The sequence below is a fragment of the Atractosteus spatula genome, chromosome 12 (assembly GCF_055471065.1).
Source record: "Atractosteus spatula isolate fAtrSpa1 chromosome 12, fAtrSpa1.hap1, whole genome shotgun sequence".
NCBI lineage: Eukaryota > Metazoa > Chordata > Actinopteri > Semionotiformes > Lepisosteidae > Atractosteus > Atractosteus spatula.
The window spans coordinates 21496503-21519976 of record NC_142717.1 but is presented as its reverse complement, the minus strand read 5'-3'; positions in this window follow the sequence as shown (position 1 = coordinate 21519976).

Here is a 23474-nt window from a genome sequence, read left to right as displayed (position 1 = left end):
TCTCTGCCTGATTGATTGTGTGTGTACAGGTATGCTGGATGGGGGATTAAATGCTGTGTGAAAACTTAAACTACTGCAGTTACTGTAAATATCCCCCCTCAGACATTTTTACAATTGTTAATCATTAAAATTTGAATGTTTGTGTGTCTGAAAGCAATAAATGGTTAGAGATGTACTACTAATAACAAAAAACAATATTTTGTGTTACTATTTTACATTTGATGGTACACTACTTGTCACGGGAGCCAGTTCTGACTCCTGTGAAATGCATAGTTAAAGACCCTATGCGAGACGTTATAATCCGGAAGTGAATAGAGTAGGACATCAGGGAAGACACAGCAGGATCAGGTCAGGTAGAACACAGGGGTGGTGACGGCAGTGATCTGGTGCCTGGGGGGAGCCCAAGTGAACGAGTCCAAAGGAAGTCCAATAGGGGAAATCAGGGCGCAGTCCAAGGTCCAGGTGCCGGGAGATCCATCCAAGACAAACACAGGGAACAGGGAACTAGGAATATGGATAGTAAAAACCTTGATGCCTTTTATTCTGCACTAATCTGATGTACTGTACAGTATGGACAAGCTTATGTACAGTTCATGTTATGTGATATACAGATGCAGCCATTCAAAATGCGTGGGCGATACCGCATTATTTTCCGATACGCTGTACGCAGTCTACCGCAAGTTACAGGTAAATACAGCAAGTTACCGGTAAATACCGCTAGCAAAATAATAGTATCCGGAATTTCCGCAAGGTGGAGCTAATAAAGCTCAACCTCTCATGTTTGAGCTGTAGCCATCAAAGTCTTTAACGAAGATATTACTAACAGTATTAATAATAAATGACCTTGGACAAGCTGTAAACTCAAAGTATTGCCCTGGTCCACATTCTTTTTTTCATTGACCGTCTTTGTAAAAGTAACACCACAGCATTTCGCAATCACGCATTTTTTTCCAATCATGCAAAGTACAGTAATTTTTGAGAATCGATTCACCATGCCTTACACATGCTCATAAAAGAGATTGATTTAGGAACATAAACATATTACCGTATGCAAACTGTACTGTATACAGTATGTATATGTATATTTAATGTCTTAACTGTGCCCGTTTAAGTATTGAATATTTATATGGAATTTTACCACTGAAGGGAAATCTTAGTGCCTGAGCATAAAAAGAATAGGAGCATACTGTGTGAAGGCCATAAACGATATTAATTTTGGAACATAAACATACAGTATATGGCTGGTCTTTGTACTTTAAAGAAAACATACACGAAACATGGTTTCATTATGACCAGAATCGGTCTTGAGATATTTTTAACTTGATTTACAGTATTTGAGAGGTATGTCTTGACACCGATACTACGTAAGTACTGCTCACGTACTGTATATGTTTCTAGGTTTATATTATGCATTTCATACGGTCAAATTACTTTTGAGCAACTCATAAGAAGCGCGAAACGGTATGCCCAGGGCGTTTTAGTTTTGTGTTGTGCGGGGACTGCTTTAACTATATCGCCGTGGATTGATGAGAGATATCAAGTACATACAAGTCATTTTTTAAACGTTGTAGTTTGTCTTGTAAAAATGTTACGAGAACATCATCTGTCAACAATTACACAGGTTCTGTTTCCATATTGCGGATTTTGGTTACGTAATATTATTTTCTAATTTCACGTTGTGAATATATGATTTGGGCAAACAGAGCCGCAAAGAAGTACATTATGGGTTGTTGTTTTTTTTTGCAGTTTTATCTAGAACAAGCGATGCTTAAACCTTTGTCTGATTCTTGTGAAACTATCCACACGACAGTTACCTACAGTAGGAGTTGACTTCAGTGATGTCACTGATGGGATGTTTCTAAAAATCCATCCTCTGTAAAACGTCTTCTCTAGTTGCCCTGCATATGTATTCGCTAATGAAGCTGTGTGTTCTGAGCCTGGATCTCTACATTTCTGTATGAACCAGCTTAGAGGGCTAAAGACAGCTTGTGTTTAAATTGAGTGTAAGGTAATTTATGCTTCTAAAGTCATGGTCAGCATTTATTATTGTACTGTGCTGTAAACTTGTTCTGTGCCTAGTCACATTATTTTATAGCGTTTTTATAGCGTTATCAAATCTGGTGGCACTGTGTGTTAGTTTCCTGACTCCCATGTCACATGGTCTGTGATTGAATCCCATGGAACTACAGTATGACTTTATATTTTAACAAACATTTATTTGAAAAAATGAAACGTTTCCCTTGGTCAGAGATTAAATAAAACCTCACTCGCACCAAACAAATTTATATTTCTAAATATCACAACATGATCGAATTTAAGTCTTTTTAATAACAATGAATAGTCACCTATGCGTTACAAAATAAACATTTATATTGATTTGAATCGCGTTTTGATTTAAATCGTAAACACGTGTTTAAATATATGTGTTTAAAGGCGATATACTGTATAAAAGCGCTGATTCTTATGGAGTGTGTTCCGCCGGGGATTCAAAAAATTTATTTTTTTAATCGCGTATCTAAGGAAAATTGCAGTATAACTTTGTTCATGCACAGTGGCATGTTACATTATAATTTGGGTGTCTCCCCTTGCCAGAAAGCTCTAAATTGCATTTTGAGTGCGGTTTTTGACTTTTTCTAAATTGCAACCCATAAATAAAGCTGATAAAGCTTAGACTAACTGTATTCTAAACTGTATTACAATGTAAATTGCAAAAATGCACTTGGAATCTGTCCAAGCCCTCCTACGAAAATTATTTAAACTGCGACACTGATCATTCATCTCTAAATAAACTTTATTTTATATAGCGTTTTAGGCGAATAGGTAATTAGATTGCTCATAAACCTAATCGCTTTTTCTACGTAAACACAGCGTGATTGCTCTCTGAAAATGCTTTTCCTTTATATTTAGGCTCAGATTTCAACTATAGATCGCATTATTATAAACTTTCTTGGAAAAATGTATTTTATGTAAACCATGTTTGCTATTAATTCATTTAGGGCTAAAATACGTTCATTGTCTTCCAATCGAGTCGAGTTGACATTAGAAGCTTGCCACTCCCGGACTGTTACACCAAAGCATTAGCATGTTAAAGCGATTTAATTGAGGAGCCCAGCTACCAGTTAACACTGTACTTCCTACTTTGAAAATACCTGTGAAACCGGTTTAATTCGTCACAGCCAGCACTCCTGCAGAGAGGGGGTTGTACTCGTAAAGTAGAAGCAGGTGAGATTTCAAGCGAAAGACACCTCCCCCCCCCTCAAAAACCCAGTAAGTAGTAATGCTTTATGTTGAAAATTGAGGTGGATTTTGTTTATGATAAAGAGGATAAACTGGGATGGGAGGAGGGTTTGGTTTTGCATAAGGGTCTGGATTATGATAATTGGAGGAATTTGCGAGAGTATAATGGTTTGATATATTTGATTTTGTATTGTGGTCGTTATCTATGTTTTTGGTTGGTATTATGTTTATATGGTTGTTTTTGTTGGTTGGTTGTTATTATGGTTATTAATAATACGATCTATAGTTGAAATCTGAGCCTAAATAAAAAGAAAAAGCAAGTGATTAGGTTTATGAGCAATCTAATTACTTATTCGTTTAAAACGCTATATAAAATAAAGTTTATTATTAATTTGCTGGACAGAGCGGTGAACATTTTTATGCATAAGACAAAGATAACGATCCTGATCAGTTTAGAAATCTGTGTACGCTGTAAGGTTTTTACTTCTTAAACTTTTAAAATACACGTTTCGAATAGAAAGAAATCCTCTTCCTGGTACAGTCGCATGAAGAGAGAGGCGAAACAGCCCTACACAGCCCTGTCGCAGTACACGAATATAATCATATCGTTATTAAATTCTTTAGATACGCGATTCCATATTATATTAGCAGAAAAGCTTAAACTACCACTTTTTCACACGCTATTTCACATGTTAGTTAAATTTAATTTATTTATATATTATATATTTATATCTCTGACCAAGGGAAACGTCTCATTTTTTCAAAGAAATGTTTGTTCACAACGGCGACTGTCAGAAGATAGGACACAGCGGCTCAGGCACCCGCTGAATGGAAAAGGGGCACTTTAATGTTCTGTATGGCTAATACTAAAGCCAATACTAATATTCAATACTTTAATATCCTTTTCTGTATGTTTAACAATAGTGGGTACTGGCCTAATTCGTCCCTGCTCCCGTTGTTAGGTGTTAATGTGTTGCTAAGTGTGAATTTGTACCTGTTTCCCTGAGGTCTGGCTTTTTTTCTGGAAAACCATAACTCTGGTCTTGTCCAGATTGACTGTCGGCGCCCAGGTCTGACAGTGCTGCTCCAGCAGTGCCAGGTTCTGGCGCAGCCTCTGTTCTGTGGGCGACAGCGGGACCAGGTCGTCTGCACAGAGCAGGAACTCGATTTCCATAATTAATGCAGATCAGTAAATCAAGGGACAAAACAATTATTGCGCCCGGGTCCTCAATGGGCTTTGACGTGCTAATGCATTGGTTTAACAGTCCGGGTGTGGCAAGCCTCTAATGTCTCCCGACTTTGAAAACCAAGTAATAACTTAACTATATGTGCAAACGTTTCATATGTTGCTGTTGTGGATGCCTGTGGAGTGTATCTTATTTGCCGCGCGCCCTCCCCCCCTCTTTCCCTCAATTCAATTCAATTCAATGTGTTTTATTAGCATGGCAGATGGGTTCAATCAGTGTTGGGTATTTACTTTGCTTTGAGATTCCACTTTTAAAGGTGATATATAAATTTTTGACTAAAATAAATTGATATCTTTGTCTTCTAAGCTCTCTGTGTACAGTGGAGCCTCCTGTCCAGCCAGCACATGTCCACAGACATTCACAACAGCGACATATCATAAAACGTTTGCACATATAGTGTGCAAAAATGCACTTTATTTACTAAAAATAAGAGAGAGATACTGTATCAATTTATGTTGCATTAGCCTGATTATGATTAAAAAAACACATATAATTAAACACGCGTTTGCGATTTAAATCAAAACACGATTTAAATCAATATAAATGTTTATATTGTTTCGCATGCTGTCCAGCCTCCATTTCTCTATAAAAATTTACTCTATTACACACACACACAATAGAAGCAGGAAGCAGAAGCAGGGACCGTTGTCAGAAGGGAAGAAGGTGACTATTCATTGTTATCAAAAATGACTTAGAATCGATCATGTTGTGATATTTTGAAATATAAAAGTCAATTGATTGTCCATAATATCGCTATTCTATTTTTTCGAAGAAATGTTTGTTAAAACATTTCACCAGCACCAGCTGGATTTGAACACACAACCCATGAGTTGGTAAGCGGATACGTAGACCAGTAGGCTACAGGGGAAATCGCATGAAGAGAGAGGCGAAACAACCCTACACAGCCCTGTCGCAGTACACGAATATAATCATAACGTTATTAAATTCTTTAGATACGCGATTCCATATTATATTAGCAGAAAAGCTTAAAACTACCACTTTTTCACACGCTATTTCACATGCTAGTTAAATACTTCGATGCTTGAAATGTTTAGGGAGAAATGGAATACCGGTGTGTATTTTTCCTTTAAAGTACCGATTCCTGGAATCTGACTGGCTGACACCCTTCTGAAGTGGTTCCATAAAATCTGGTATACGGAAAAGAAAGCATTGATAAAAAAAGCCTGGATTCTCATGTATCTCATACAAGTATCTTTTAATACAGTCTTTGCTGTGCTCTTGAGGATCCTTGTGATATTTTGAGCTCTAGTTGAATGATAAGTGTCGCATTTTAAATCATTTTCGTAGTTAGAAATTATGAAACGCCCTGTTAAAAGCAAGGGAGTTTTTATGCCCGTTGAAGTAAAACAAAATGCCTGACAAAGTATGGCTTGGACAGATTCCAAGTGCTTGTACAAATGTGCTAAAGAAATTATACTTTGAGTATACAGCTTGTCCAAAGTCATTCATTATTAATACTATTAGTAATATCTTCGGTAAAGGCTTTGATGCATAAATATTTCTGATAAAGGTAGGTTGTGTACTTTTGTCCAGCTGAGCAATCTTGCTTTCATAAAATATATACGCGATTCAATATTATATTCCCTTTTAATCAAATTCTAAAAGTATGCTTGTTGACTCCGGTATCTCTTTAGTTAAAGACTTCGATGCTTAAAATGTTTAGGGAGAAATGGAATACTGGTGTGTATTTTTTCTTTAAAGTACCAAGACCAGCCATATACTGTATGTTTATGTTCCAAAATTAATATCGTTTATGGCCTTCACACGCGTTACAGTATGCTCCTATTCTTTTTATGCTCAGCTACTAAGATTTCCCTTCAGTGGTAAAATTCAATATCTACAACGGGCACAGCAAAGACGTTTACTGTAAGTCTTTCTACGACAGACCAACGGACCACGAGTGCCCCTGTCGGTCAACCAATCATGTACTGCGGTGCCGCGCGTCATCTTGCGTCACACTGCGCGACGCCACCTGCGGCACGTGTCTGTAACGCGCACTTTGAATGGCTGCAGCTGTAGGAGCAAGTGCTCCATTATTGTGAATTTTTAATATTAACATAAATTAAAAGACATACATGCAACAAACTGTCAATCACTTCTCACAAACGTGTTCCTGTTTCTCTTCATTCAGGTTGCCACACTCACTTCTGTCAAAACAGACATCATGCTAGTCTCGCCACGGCAGGTTTCCATGACTGCTTGATCCAGTGAAAGACTAGTTCTCATTATCACATGATCTTCAAGATCGGTCTTATCACATCCTTGCTTAGTCTTAGAGTTTGGTCCTAAGTCTTGGCGCTCTCAGTGTTGCTCGCTACATGTTCTGACTCTACTGATTTTGATCTTGTCCTGTACTTCTCCTTTGTTGCTTTGACACCAGAATTTTTCTGTTATGAACTAACCTCTCAGATTTCCCTTGTGCTTTCTCCAGTGATTCTCTCAGTATGACCTTTAACTGTTTGTTATGACCCTGTTCTGGATTTCCTTTGGTACTCCATTTTGGATTTACTTTGGCTTTCACCTTGTTAATCCACTTTGTTCACTGGATTTTCCATGTACTGGGTTTGCTCCTTGCTACACCTGCTTGTCTTCTACCTTTGCCTGTTTCACCCTGCACTTGGGTTCACCTCACATCACAGGCCGCTGCTCTGAATCTGGTAAGAGCAGTGTCATCACATAGATTTGAAGTACATTTAAAACCCAAAATATGGAAACACAGTAAAAAATAATTATCTTCTAGATTATTACTAGTTCATCCCCTGATTAACATCTTTACTTAGAACTACACTGAAAATGTATTATTTTCCTTTGTTTCTTAATCTATTAATCAACAAACAACAGCATCAGGAAAAACTAATTCTTTTGTAGATCTGTAATTTATTTTCAAACAGAAAATATTGCTGTTATTGCTTCATGCTTTGGCACACTCACTGCTTATTAGTTTCAGTTCACATAACCCCAGATAAATCCACTCATGTAGCACAGGCTTTACAATTAATCAGATAGTCACTTAAGGGGACTGGAAGAAGTATGGAGGGGGTTGAACAGTTAATCTGGACTAATTTTCTGCACTGCAATGATGCTCTAAAAAGTCTATGAAAAAAAACAGTTGCTGTGTAAATTAAGTGCCTCCAAAAACAAACTGTGCTGCCTAGAGTAAATAATGTATGCTGAGGAAGACAGATTCTCACCAATAAAGGCCTAGTTATGTAATATGATGAGATGAAGATGGTCAGTCCTCTAGGGGATAGTCACTTCTTACAAGCTACTCGACGAGATGGCCAGTGAAGTGAAAAACAGTTGGAAAGCAAAATTCAGCCATTGCCTGATTCAGCCTGCAGCACAGAAGAGGAAAAAGGCAAAGTCAGCAATAAGAGAGTGTATATGGTTTTTTAAAACCATTTCATTTTCACAATCTTTAACACAAAGATTTAACCCAGACTGAGAGAGGAAGACTTAGCTTTAGGTCTTCCTCATTAAAAGGTAACCATATACAAGACATGAACTGAGTAGATCAGATGCACTTTCTTGATTGCATTATTGCTATGTCAACAGTGCAGAAAAGGCCTGTGAAGTTTCAGGCAATTTGTGTGTTGTTCAGATGAAGGTGACAAGCTGCTCACCACTATTCATTTTATGTATGCAAAAATATATATTTCACAGGCTGCTGTCATATCAAATAAGGACAACTTTCTTTTTATTATTTGTTTTGATTGTTTCTTAATATAGAAAAGATGATGAGGCAGTAGAGGAAAAAGTCTTTATGGAAATGATATCTGATTTTTAGTAGCATTTATCGACTTAACACCATTTCTTCAAATTGTTTAATTAGCAATTGGGAAAATGACTTGCTAATTAAAATGAGGAAAACTAAACAACCATGATTATGTTCAGTTTTTTTAATTATTGCAATGAGTAGTACACAAGTCTGCAATTGCAAACAATACATTATTTTCAATACAAGAATTGAAAAGAATTAGAAACTGGCTGAGGTTCAATATGAGTATCTTCTAAAGATGCAATAAAAATAAAACAGCAAAAGATATTAAACCAAGTGAGATACTAAATTGAATTAGATAAGATTCTTAACAGAAAAATTATTGTTCATAGACAGTGAAAAGAAACAAAAGGCTCGTCCTTCATGATTAAAAGAGACAACAAAAAAGCAACTGAGTAAAAGATTAATCAGTTTGAAATATACAGTACAATGTTGTTCATAATAACGGAAAGATTTAAGAGGAAATGCAGAATAGAGCAAAACTAAGAACATTTATAGAACTAGTGACTGATAATAACTAGTGAACGTTAAAATGAGGTATACCTAGTCTGACTCATGTAAACTGCAGATATATTGTTGAGAGCCCTGGATTAAAAAACAAAAACAGAACAGCATGGCTTATACACATAGTGAATGTTCCACAATTATTGCATTAAATATTACCCAACAACCTACAGATTAAAGATTAAAAATGAAACACCATCACCCTTCTCTTCCTCAACGTTTTTTGCCATGCAAGAGGACTTTGTTCAGATCAGCCTTGTAGACTAGATTCTGCTTTAGTAATCTGAACCATATTATAGATAACTTGCTATCCTATCTCAAAAAAAATTCTCAGAATCCTCAAATGTACATTCTCTCCTTATTTTGTGATGCATTTTTCGAATCAAGAGATTGATTCTCATTTAATTTGGGGTTTCCATACGTAAAAGGGCAGCCAAGTTTAGGAGGTGGAAAGAGGGCAGAACCACAAAGGGGTAGTGTAGAGACATGTCAGATGCTACTATATATTTGCATGAGGAAATTAAGAAATTGGCAGCACCTGTGCACAGCCTTTCCTTTCCTTAAGATTATGTCCAGATGTGACCATGGCTTTCTGCTAGATACACAGGCGCCAACAGTCGACATCCATTTTAAGAAGTATTGATACTGGATCTAGACTGTCCTGGGAAAGATCCTTATCCAGATTACAAATTTATCTCATTTACATTCCCACATGTAAAGACCACTAGGTCATTCTGTGGCCTTACTGGATTTCCACAACAACTCCTATCTCTGTGGCCTAACACTAAGTTGCTGTAACAAGAGCCGGTCCAGGCTCAAGCGTTTAGGACCCTATGCAGACAGTATAATCCAGAAGTAGAGAAGGACATCAGGGGAAGGTACAGCAGGATTAGGACAGGTTGACAGACAGGGGGTGGTGACGGCAGTGATCCAGTGCTCAGGGGGCATGGCGAAGACAAACAATCCAGACAGTCCAAAGGGGGAAACCGGGGCGCTGTCCAGAGTCCAGGAACCGGGGGATCCATCCGAGACAGACAAAGTTAAAATCCGGAATGGGATTCGGAACAGGAACAAAGAGTTAAAACAGAGTAACAAAGCCAGGCACTCTGAGCCCCGGACTCAGACGGTCAGGACACTGGGGAATAAGGCCTGCCCTCGGGCTACCCGCGAGCCCGGGGAATAGGCAAACCTTGTGGTGTCCATCTTCCAATGCTGAGCCAGGAATAGCGAGAGCTCCAGGCTGAAATAATGAGAGACAAAACCAGGTGCAGGTGCACATAATCAACTAAAATAGGAAAGGCTCGGAGCGCCCTTAAGAGGAGGGATGACGATCGTGACAACTACTCGGATTTACAGTAGTTCTGAGTCATGTTCTCATTTTATGATTGTAGCGGTTTGTTTGAATTTACTGACACAATGTTTAGATAACGGTAACAGTAGATTGTGTGAATTTACCTTGGCTACTAGAGGATGCAATTGTACATCTCTTTTTGGTCTGTTTAGACATTGCATAATGTTTTAGGTTGAAGGGCTAGCATTCTGGGTTTCTGTGTCTGTAAAATGTAGGAATCTGAGACACATAGACTTCTAAATGTGTGTTATAACTGGCAAAGTTTTGTATTGTGTAATCAAGTTGTATAGTTGACAATAAATATGTTTACTTCTCAAAGTTATGACTCTCACTTATTACACAGTCACCAGAGTGTGTTAGAGAATATAAAAAAAAACGTGTGCCTTCTATTGTACCCACTTGGGTAAAATTTATTTATCCAGTCTATCTTCCCACCCCCTGTTTTGTAACAATTATCTGAATCAATTAATTTATCTTGCAAATACTGTACTTCTGAAAATGTTCAATCTTCTTGGATTCTTTAATTATTAGTTTTAATATCATACTAAGTGGCTCAAAACCCAAATTCTAATTTAAAAACTATGAACAGTATATACAGATTTTTTTTTGCCTTAGGCACTATGACAATGTAATTCAATTGCCTTGTTAAACCCCTTGACTGACAGTGAAAAAACCTCTGAAACATTAACTGTTTAGCTGAGGGTGTGCAGTGTGTACGTGACATCTATTTTGCTGCTCATAGCTAGCCCCTCAAAAACTCCAAGTGGATACGTTCACTCCAGAATGTCTGCACATCCAAGGTAACAAGTACAATAATATGACTAAGTGGAGATTTTAAAAAAAGCACGAAACAGGAGAGAAAAGTTTTGTATCAGCAAGCTTGTAACCATCAAAGTGATACAATGGACCTTCTGATACCATGATTCTGATACTTGGTCAGGGACAATAGGAAATAACCCTAAAATAATAGTTTAAAGATGGAAAATATATATTCCATGATATACTCATGGAAGTGTTGACAAATTCCTTGACTTTCATTATTTGGGAGTTAATGACCTTTTGTGTTTTTTACCATTTTAATCCTTCTTGTCTTGGACTCATTATACTTGCAAGACATTGTTTCAAGCATTGGCCGTCTAGAGTTGAAAGACTTGAATTGCTATTGCATGAAGCCACATACTGTACCTTTCCCCAAACCAACATGCTTGCTTATTGCTTTGGATATGCAGTTAATTTAATAAGAAATGGTATGCAAACACTGGTTTGGATTTTAATCTTTTCTTACCATCTGTTTTCATTGACGTTAATTTTAAATTCACATGGGTCTTTCAGCTTTCATTTGCCAAAATGCATCCTGACAGAGGGTTTAAAAAATCATGTCAAAGTTAACAGCTTCATCTGTCTACCTCCATGAAATTCTATATAAACTGACACTTGAAATATCCTATAATACAGTATATGTCAGGTGTAATTCATGAGAATATTATCATTAGAAAATATTTTTCTTCATCAAAATACCACATGCACAATTATCATAGTGAACAAAACCCACAGCAACTCATCTTTCACCAATGGTACAATTTTTCATCTTTTTGTTCAGCATGTTTTTCCTGAAGAGACACAATGCTAACAGTAAAGAATGTAATGATGATTGCTTTTTACCTATCTGGGCAAAATCCAGACCAAAACAGCTACTGTATGTATTTAACTTAGATTTTAGATCAGGTTCAAAAACTGGAATCATGTCAGTACTTCAATCAATCAAAGGTTTCTTATGGAAACATTCATTTTGAGCCTCTTTGTTTATACAGCACTGTCCCAAGAATATATCATATCCCAAGACAAACATATTCTTCATACTGTACTTCACAAAATGTCATATCAGTCATCTATGTTTCATGAGGAAGTACTGCTTTATTTTTATAATTTTGAGGAAGTTGTAATCTTTATATCACACAGTATATGCTTAACATACTGTATGCTTAAAAGCAACATGACATAATAAGATATAAATATTATCTAAAACAGTGTCGTCTATTTTAAAAATCAACTATGATATACAGTACAGTTTTTTGACGGCTTTATCCAGTACAGTCATGGAGGATCCTGGCAAGCAATGGATGCAAAGCAGGATACACCCTAGACAGGACAGCACTCTATTGCGGGACACACACACATACACACATACTGTACACTCATACTATGAAATATCTATAACAAATTCAAAATCCAAAAATCAACTTCCCTCACCAGCTGCCATTCTAGCCTGCACCTTGAGACTCCCTATTATTGTTTCTGTTTCAGATCTGAGAGAATCCCACTTAAGTTACAGGTACCTGTAGGTTCCTTTCCTGTATCTAATGAGGTTTAGAGAAAAACATGCAGTTAAGCTGCAGGAGGCGAGACCAGAGACCTGGGTTGTGTACTAATGTTTGTAATATTCATCTGTGAATAGAAAAGAAAAATGAAGATGTTGAGTTACAACACAGCCACATTAACGCTGAGCTAAAAGAACAGTGAGGCAAGGAGGCATTTGGATTTGACAAAAAAGGAATTAAACAGATAGGAAATAAAGGAAAAAGAGGAGATATGAAGAACAAATTAAGAGGGGAGTTAAAAGGGCAACAAAATCATTTTTAAAATATTATATTTTGTTTCAAATAGCAGTAACTTTGTCTGAGACTGCAAGGCTTTTTGAAAAATCTCTTTCGGTTTAATATTTATGAATACCATTTTTATTTCTTCATCTGAAATAAATGAGCTACGTTTGGAACTGAATGTTGCCAGGTTTTACACTAAGTCATGCAAAAAACTGTGTGAGTCATTCTGGATTTATCATTGAAGGTTCTTAAAATACTTTACCTTGAAGGTTAAGATATTGATAATGGTATTAATTATACTGATGTTGACCATGATGATGTAAAGATAATAACTATATTTTAATATGAATACAGAAACAAGACATTGTCTTAACTGTGCCTTATCATATAGCTAGAACTGACAAATGTTGACATTTGGTGTTATGCATGAGACTTCTAAAAAAGGTTTTAAAGTATTATTTACAGTGGATGACACACCATGCAACTACATTGCATGTGTTTGTTTTTTTCTATATTCACGAGGCTAATAATATGCATGATTAATGTGAAGAAAATGTGTAGTTTTCATTTAACCATCAGATTTGAACAAACACAGGCTTTGCAGACAATAAAGATACATGTAGGCACTGGAGTTACAGTTCTGCACACATGAATAAACAGGAGTACTGTAGAACTAAATATTATGCTCACTATCAGCCTCCAGTGAGGATAGGAAATATTGCTGTCTGTGGTTTACAGGGTCTCTTAATGATCCTGTAAATAATCACTCAATGACCTATTAATGCTCCCAGCAAGGCATAGTGTAACCATTTTTGGGTTTAACTGATGAGCACCAAGAAAATACTCCTTCCAAAACAAACAAGCAAAAACACCAGAAAGGATAATTCAGTTAAAATTGATTTTCCAGTACAGATTTGAAGGCAAGTGCTAGCCTCCCTCTTGATTTGTTTATCAATGCATTGTGAACGCATTAACTCCCCAATATCTGTACAGGCCAAGCTTGTCTGAAAGTATTAAATTCTAAGTGGAACAGCAGAACGCACAATGTCTATTTCAAAACATTAATCATGCCCATAGAAAACACTGGGGAATGTGCCCTGATCACAGTTCATTGTGGAAAACATCAAAGCTACTTGTAAAGAAGCCCTGGAATTGCTATAAACATTGTGCCTGGCAAATAATCACAGTACTACTTAGTGAAAACTGTCTTTGTAAACTTTAGTTATTTTATTAAGAAAACAGACATTTTGTTACTTTGTATTTATTAAAATACTGAACACTGCACTTTCTGACTATGGTGTATAAAGATAATATGAATAGATATATTAACATTATCACCTGCTTGAAATTACTGAGCTGTCTGGTTTTCTGTTTTTTAAGCTGTCTGTGCTTCCAGGATTTCATGGCTATTGTAACCAAAAATAAGTGGCTTTCTGATAGCAGATGGATGTTACCAACATATAGACTGATGAAAAGGAAACACTAGACCAATATACTCAAGGGAAATGGTAAACTTGAAGCTGTGTGATTGAGACAAAGCTTTTATTTCTGCAGATTTTGTTTAGATTTATTTAAAACATCACTTTATGTATTAATGTGCTTAGAAAAATAAAGATATTGGATATTTATTAAATGAATTTGTCATGTGTTTGATTATGTGATCATTCATGGCAGAATGTGATACACTGCAGTGAGCTGGAAATTTGAGGACCCCAACAATATTTCCAAATGCCACACTCAGTTTGATACTAGTCAGGCTCATTGCTATGGTGCAGCTGACATACTGGATAGACAGAAATAAATGGACCTTCAATTAGTCTTGTATTAAACTAAAACCACCCCAATTTTGGTCATCAAACTAAACAATGCTTCTGATGCTGTAGTATGTGCCAGAAAGAATGTAGAATGAATTGGATCTCCAACAAATCGTCAACATATTTACTAAGGCATATGAGCAGATGGGATTTATACTTAACATTCAGAAGAAACAATATATCTGACATTGTTTTCAATCCATAGATTTTCTTGCACAGAAAAGTGATATTGACATAAATCTAGCATTGCCTAACATATACAGGTAATCCTTGGCCACCTGAGTTAGCAACGATCACGATTATCAAAACTGAAAGCATAGGATAAATTCAAGTTGCTTGTGTGCAATAATAACATGTATCAAATACAGACTAGATGAAACAGTCTGCCTTGGCATCATTAGCTAGGTCTATCAGTCACAAGAAATTACGTCCCTTAACCCAGTACTTCTTTAGGATAGCAGGACAGCAGTGATGATCAGCCACTGCTTGCCTGTGGCGACCATAATGGTTCATCCCGTCTGTACCAGAGCCAGCATGAGGCTTTTTTCTGCTTCCTCTATCATCTGTTGCACTGCTGACTTTCTATCTTTGCCGCTGATCCTAAGCTATTCTTACATCCTCCAAAGTGACTGGGCTGGAAAATCACGGCATCCTACCTCAATTGGAAATGACCAGACTTTCCACCCATTGCTTCTGATGTTATCCACAAACTCAGCGTACAAGCTTTGCTTACAGTACTATATTAATTGAACATGATGTAATTCAAGAGGTGTGAAACTCTTCCACTGAGTTTTTTGTGGAATTGCTGTCATATCCACTCACGCCAAAAGCCTTGGCATTCTATCTGAAGTCAAAGCCTTCATTAAAGACAATTCATTTGAATTATCCTCACAACTACATAGATCTTATTTAAGCAGAATTAGCAACCAAGAATGGACAACCAAGTTGGCTTATATATAACACTCTAAAAAACTCACTTATTATTACTCTATATTCTTGCATTGGGAATCTTGTTAGAAATTAATTAAAAATATGCTGCTTAGACATCATGATAAATTTCTTATAGGGTGGTTTGGGCAAAATTATTTCTTAGATGGCAGTAGATACAGATATTTACTAGATTCTGCAGAAATAAACACTTTTCCTACTGTTAGATTGGCATAGGGAACATCTTTAGCCAAATGAACATAAACTACAAATTCACTAGTTTTGTTCAAAATCACACAGTTCTAAAGCCAATATGATCTTAAAAACTGGTCTCTCAGCTATGGGAAATAATAAATGGTAAACTTGTCATCTGGCATTGATGGCATTCCTCTTCAATTACATCTGACTTTCTGGCTCCTGTTAGGTCTACCATTAAGAACTTTTAATTTTGCAGGGTTTATTTCAGGATGTCCACTTTCACCCTGCTGTTTGCCTTTGTGTTAGTACTGCTAACAAAAGCGGTCTGTCAATCTGCAATCACAATTCTGTTATCAATATTCAACACCACACATTAGTCTTTGCTGTGGAAAATATTGTTATACAATATCTCCCAGTCCCTGTGTCATTAGTCATTTGTCTTTGATTATAGCAGTGCTCTAGGTCTAAAATTGGTTTATCTACACTTTTACCAGTAAACTTTGCAATCGATGAAGTTGACCTTCCTCCATTTGTGTCGAGAATCAAACATTTCAGACATATTGTTATTGAGCAATGTGGCAGCTAGCATTGAGTTATAAAGGTTTCTTGCTGACAAAACATTAAATTCTAGCATATATAATGTATATATAATGTATGATTTGTCTAATAAAAATAATACAAAAATAATTTTTAAAAATTCATCCGGACGATTTTCTTTTGGTTGACTTGACTTGAAACTTGACACCTTTTCAGTTCTTAGTGAATGTGTTTTATTTGAAAGAGCTGTCACATGGATACACACTAAATCTGTAAATTAACATGGAAAGGGATCCAAGTTATCCATTCTGCAGTGTTAATGATCTTCTAGGCAGCCTGAAATATAGATTTAATTCATACTGATGTTCTCCTTACACACTGGAAACCAGGTTTTTGTCACATAATTATGTTCTTAATTACAACTCATTAGAACTAATTAACTCTTAATGTCCCAGAAGACATTGCATTCCCACTCTACTTTTTCATAATCATGAATTCCTTAGAGATAATTCTGCTTTCTCTTCTCCACGTGGAAAGAACAAAGGGATTTACATTAAAGCAGATATTTCTTAATGAGGATTGTCTTCACTAATTTCAGAAGGGAACAATCTCAACACCAGCTACCTGACTGTTCATTCTTTTTTAAGCCTCTATTCTACAATACATACAGTACCACTTTGGAATATGTGCTTGTCTATATGCCTATTGCATTATCTACTGGATTTTATTTCTAATGTGGTGTGGTTTTTATTACACTATACTATACTTCTACCATTCAGTTTTATTTTACCTCTTGAACCTTTGAGAAACTTTGAGGTAGTACCAGTGATGGTGGGGGTATTGTTGGGGAGTTTGTGGGTTATTTTTTATTTACAGTAGTTCTTTATTTGATTTATTCTCCAAAAAATTACAGTGCCCATTTTATTACGTCAGTCAATACAGTATCAAAAGATTATTACTTTTTGAAACCGAAGTATTGTCAAATGTTTTGAATGTGTCCTTTAAGAATCTCAACCCATAAACCATATTCTATTTTATGATGCTCTGCTGCCATTAGCATTTATCTAATTTATTGTTCTTAAAGTAATTCCAAAAAAACAAATAGAAGACTGTTTCATACTGTATGTAAAGGTGTATAAGTGAAGCATGTGTTGCTATACTGTATGTGTAGAGAAAACAGAACTACACTTATTACTTGTATAATTCTAAATGGATTTTGTAATAAAAATAAAAAGATGTATTTTCATAAGGCTTGACTTACAGTACTTATTAAATACAATTTTGTCTCAATCAGAACTGGAAACTTTTTTTAGCACATAATAAATAAAGCCTAATATATGACTTGCAATGCATTTCTGCTCCAGTTATTTTTCCTTTGATTTGTAACAAGCTCATTTGGTGAAGGTTACACAATGGCAGTACTAAATTGATGGGAGCACATGATATTTAGTGAAAGAGAAGAGGGAGAAAGGAAGGTGGCAAAAAGCAAAATACAGTCTTAAATTACTATTTTGGAGAAATGTACATATAGATCATGGCATTAGTTCCAGATAATCAAAAGCATGATGAATGTGCCCTTCAGTAAATACAATGTAGTATTGACCGAGATGTCCTAGTTATAAGTATTATGACAATATATTACAGAATAATTCATCTTTCTGCCCATCAAAAGGCATTACATACCCCATGCTCTCAAGAGACAGCAATTCACTATTGACTGACAGATAGTTTTGACAACAGTCCTAATAAAGCATGCTCTGTCCCATTTAAATCTGTGTCATCATTAAATGTGTGTGATCAGGGTAGACTGAAAAAAATTTGCAGCATATGGATTCATGACAAAAAGGTGAGGAAATCTTTCATTTAAAACTTACAATTGACATTTCTGAAGCTCCTGTAACCTGTTCAGAGGATGCAACAAATGAAAATCCTAGTAACAAGCCATGGTAGAATAAGCTGCAAATAAAAATGTCCAGACTACGACATTAAAACTGTATCAAATCAGACATTTAGTAAGGGATCACTCTGAAGCTGGAATCTGTTCATTTAAATATAAACAGTTAACTACAGGACTGGTGGATGGATGTCTAATATCTCAATCATCTTCTTTGCACTTTCATTTGTTCAATTGTTATCTGTATTCCCATCCATGAAATTAGTTCATATTGCAGAAAATATGTGAAATATTTAGGCTTCTTAAATTGTGATAACAGAAGAACTAAAATGACAGGTAAAGGAAAACCTAGAGGTTTAATCTGCGCAAATAAAAAAAAAATTGGTATGGCGTTGGTTTTGTCTTATTAGGGCATGATCATTCTTCTACTAGACATGAATCAATCTAAATGACATTGTAACATGGCAGTCAGCACTGCAACATTAAAGCTCTTGGATCCTAGTTTTGATTCTGGGCTGGGGTGCCAGGCAAACTCAGTGTAGTTTGCATGTTTACCCTGTTGCTGCATGGGTTTATGCCAGGTTCTCTACTTTCCTTAAATGGTCCAAAGAATGCTTTTGAATTAACTGGAGGTTTACAAATTGATCCCTGTATGTGCACAATGCTAAGGACTGATGTTCTGTCCAGAGCGTATCTAGCCTTTCTCCATTGTCTGCCTAATTAAGCTTCAACTCACAGCAACCCTGCATTGGACTGTCACGGAAGCCGGTCCTGACTCCCATGCAATGTGTAGTAAAGACCCTATGCGGACGATATAATACGGAAGTGGCTGGAGAAGGACAAAAGGGAAGACATGACAAGGAATGGACAGCAGGACGAACAGGGGACAGTGATGGGCAGTGATCTGGCGCTCAGGGGAGCGTAGCGATCTAGTCCAGAGGGAAGTCCAAAAGGGGGCTCCCTCTAGAGGAGGAAAGATGATCGTGACAGGACTAAGCGGTAATTGATAACTTGTTACATCCCGTCATCTCCTTAAAGGCAAATTGTTACTACTAATCTTATCTATATTATGTTTGTCATAGCTGCAAAATTCTCAGCCATGTTTTTTAGAGTTGAGAGAATTTCTAAACTCAGATATTCAATTTTTTTTCAAAGTTTCTTCTACTTCTACAGTTATATTAGTGCATGTATTACATTTGTATATCAGTCTAGAATAGTGTTTTATTCTTCCAAAATGTATACTTTCTGTATATACAGTAATTGTAGTGGTATTATTTATTTTGAGGAGGTGGTCAGATTCTAAAGTCACGCTTCTGCTTCTCTATGTATAAAAAGTCCAAGGTTGCACATAACTCTGTGCACATCTTTTGTAGCACCACTCTCTCCACCCCAACTTCACTGTTACAGAAGCCTCCCTGGTTCCTACTGAATTATCTATAGTAAATATTGTCACATTATTGAGACAATTACACTTGCAAAGATATTGTTGGCTTAAACACTACCATTGAGATTTGGTATCCTGACATTGTAACATTACATTCCGTTTTTTCCAGAAATATACTCTGGAATAGAATAAAGCAAAGTGTTGCAATTGAATTTAATAGCCTACCTATGACCTAAAGTTGGAAGTAATACATTAATACATTAACCCCTTTATCTAATACAGGGTCATGGGGGATCCAAAACTCAGAAAGTGGAAGTAATACATTTACGGAATATTACTATATAAATTAAGGATTCTAAATGTCTATTGAAATACAAAATATTACCCAGTGTTCAGTTGAAAATGCAGTACAAATGTTGTTATAATAGCTTTGAATACCTTAAGCCTTTAAGATGACCCTCTCTGATATGTGAACAGTACCCTATGCCTTTGCTGTGTCCTCTGTTCAACTTTATGTATTCTGCAGTCTACCTAAACACTTTGCATAACATCTTAATGTACTGTCTATTATCTCTCACTGTTTCCGGTGAGCTTCATTAAGCATGGTCATTACTGGTGAAGATTCAGCAGATTCTGTTCTCCATATTCTTGCCATTGTATCCATGTTTTGATTCATTATAACTGAATTCCAATGTGATATGGATTATTCAGTTTAACTGTGGTAGTTTATTTCTATTTTAAGGCTGTTTTACTTTCTATAGTACTTTTAAAAGTATTGCACTGTGGCTTAAATGGGACTTAAAATGGCAAACTAAGCAAAGCCTTAAGTTTAAGACTGATACTGTAAAATGGAAAAAGAACGACATTGTACATTAAACAAATCTAGGTATTATGTAGCTTAATAAGTGGCTATTTATTACTGTTAAACTTATAGGGATAAATAATATAACAATAACTGCTTACACTTTCTGGACAATCCACTCAAGGAGCTTTAAAGGTAATGGGGACTCCCCTCCACCACCACCAATGTGCAGCATCCACCTGGATGATAAGACGACAGCCATAATGCACCAGTGCGCTCACCACACATCAGCTACCAGTGGGGAGAAGAACAGAGTGATAAAGCCAAATTATAGATGGGGATTATTAGGAAGTCATGATTGTTAAAGGCAATTGGGAAATTTAACCAGGATGCCGGGATAATACCCCTACTCTTTTCGAGAAACACCCTGGGATTTAATTTAGTATAGTTATATATATGCTGATGGAAAAAAGAAATGCAACACCACCTCCTCTACACTCTAGCCCTCCCGTCAGCGTGGAACAGGCTGAAGAGTGACTCATCCGTGAAGAGGACCTGATGCCACTGCTGATGAGTCCATCGCAGCCTCTGTCTGGCCCAAGCCAGTTGGATGTGACATCTAGGAGATGTGAGCAGAGGGCCTCTGACAGGTCACCTTGCTCTAAGGCCAGCAGCATGGAGCCTCACTGTCCTGTCACTGATGCGGGAATTGTGTCCGTCGACAGTTTCAGCAGCACTACGGGTGGCAGATCTGAAACAATCTCTCAGATGGATCAGTCTGATGTGTCGCTAGTGCTCTGGTGTGGTCACTCGAGGGTGATCGGATCTTGGATGGTCATCTGTCATGCCGGTCTGCTGAAACCTTCTCTGCAGTCAGGACACTTACTTCAAAAGTGTCTGGCAACGCTTTTACATGACATGCCTGCCTGCAGCATGCCAATGGCCCTCTCCCTTGCTTCTGGTGACATTCGAGGCATTATGGAATGCACAAAAAACTAAGCATGGCCTTTTTCTTGCAGTGACTTAAGCTTTTAATTAAGGCCTTTTTAAAGGTGACCTGATCAGTTCCACCTGGACCTCGTTGGGTAAAAGTGCGCCTAACGAGCTTTCGTGTGATTGGCAAGTTGCAATGCCTTACTGCACAAGCTGTATTCCTGGTCATAGAGCTTAAAACAAATTAACTTTTTGTGAAGGTACATAAGTTATAACTATAGTATTCTCATTCCAGAAAATGTTGTGTTTCTTTTTTCCATCAGTATATACAGTATAGATATAATTTAGTATATATATAATTTAATAGTATACATCCATGCCTTAACCTAGTTTTCTGTAAAACTGCATAGAATCTGAAGTGCTGAGGTTATAATGATACTGACATTAAGAAATTCAAACAAGGTCAAATTCAAGTTTTTCTTAACCTAACGTAATAACAAAAAGAGCATTTAAATTCAAAAGGATGGTCTTTATCAAATGAGATTTAACCTTCAGAACAAAGACTAGACACGAGCAATGGAAAATAACTGGGTAACATTTAAAGGAATTATTCTGAATATGCAAAAAACAAAAAATTAACATACTCATATTGAATGAGTGCATACAGTAAAAATATAATGTATGATCAAAAAACAGGTATCAGATATATAATGTAGACAAATTGCCCTGTTTGGTCTTCTGACCAGAAAAATAGAAATCATTGCTACTGTAGTGTGCTCTCACGAGGCACCAGTTCTGTTGGGGTTTGGGCATTTACTGGGACAATTATTAATTGTGGCAGTAAATCACGAAATGATTCTTTTAATGGTCTTAGAATCCAACCATGCGGTATAACTCAAACAACGCACACACACAGGTACTAATACACGAGGATACATTTATTAATACATAAAATGTGCATGTAAACATAACAGATCTTATCGTGAGGGTTAGAAGAATACAAAAGATATATATTCATTCAGTTACGAAGAGTTACAGATATCAAGAGGACATACGTTCAGTATATCATTCATTTAGACCGTTTCATAATTGAACTTGGTTACAACTTCTACATTAGATACTCAAAACAAGTACATAACTCTTAGGAATTAAATTGATATCAACTGGTTGGGATAACAATTGAATTCTCGAGCTGTAATGCAGTGAAGTTGAATACTCATCCAATCTCTGGGGATTCAGATCTCCTGCAGGCACAAAGAAGCAGTTGCAGGCTTGTTGCTGTTCAATCCGCACTCTCTGGCTCGGTGCCAGGTCATGCTGTGCTGCTTGCGACGGTGCGCTGCGATGTGCTGCTCTCTGAAGACTCACTAGTTAGTGTTGGCTTTAACTAGCAAAGTTGTGCTCAGGAGAAAAGTTACTGTGGGTCCCAGCGGGTCAGGAAGAAGACCGGTTCGTTCCTGATGATGCGCTAGTTCTGAATACTGATTCAGCTGTCCACAGTTCCGACCTGTTCACGAGGCTTGCTGCTGGTGCTAACCTCGGGTGGATCCTCTGGTTACGCGCTGGCAACCTCCTCTCTCGACTCTTAGAACAAAGGAAAGTTCTGGCACTCGGACACACTGGCCGTTACGTGGTTGTCCGGGCTGAGTCTCAGGATGGTCAGGAGGCGCGCTGCGAGAATGTCCTGCCCTTGGGAACTGTTCTGCTCCTGGGCCGTCCTGCCCTGGAATTGTCTCGCACCCCTGGAATTCTCCCTGAAATTGTCTCACATGCTCCCTGTGTTGCCTGTTTTTACCTGGAGGAACTTCAGCTCGTTCATTGGCTGAAAGTTTCATGGGCATCAGAGAGCCACGTGGGTTACTCGGCCCTACCAGTTCCTGATTGGCTGATGATGAGTAACCATGCCCTCTGACCTTGGGGTTGTAAACCACTTGGATGAGGCTCTCCCTTGGAATCTTGCAGACTTTTAGGCGGCAATGGATGACCATTGATCATGATAGCCAGGCTTAGCTATGTGCATCCCCATTTGGGAGCTGTCCCTTATCAAAGAAACCTTAAATCAGCCTGCATGAATAGCTTCTCTGTGGCTGCACCACAGAGATGAAGAGAGAGATGGGGCCTCATTTGGGAAAGCACAGCAACACTTAATTCTGTCTTATTAACAAGCATTGCCGCTACACTACCAAAAGACAGCTTGAAATGAATATTGCAAAAAATCTTTTCCTGTTATTTTTGCTGGAAGGAATG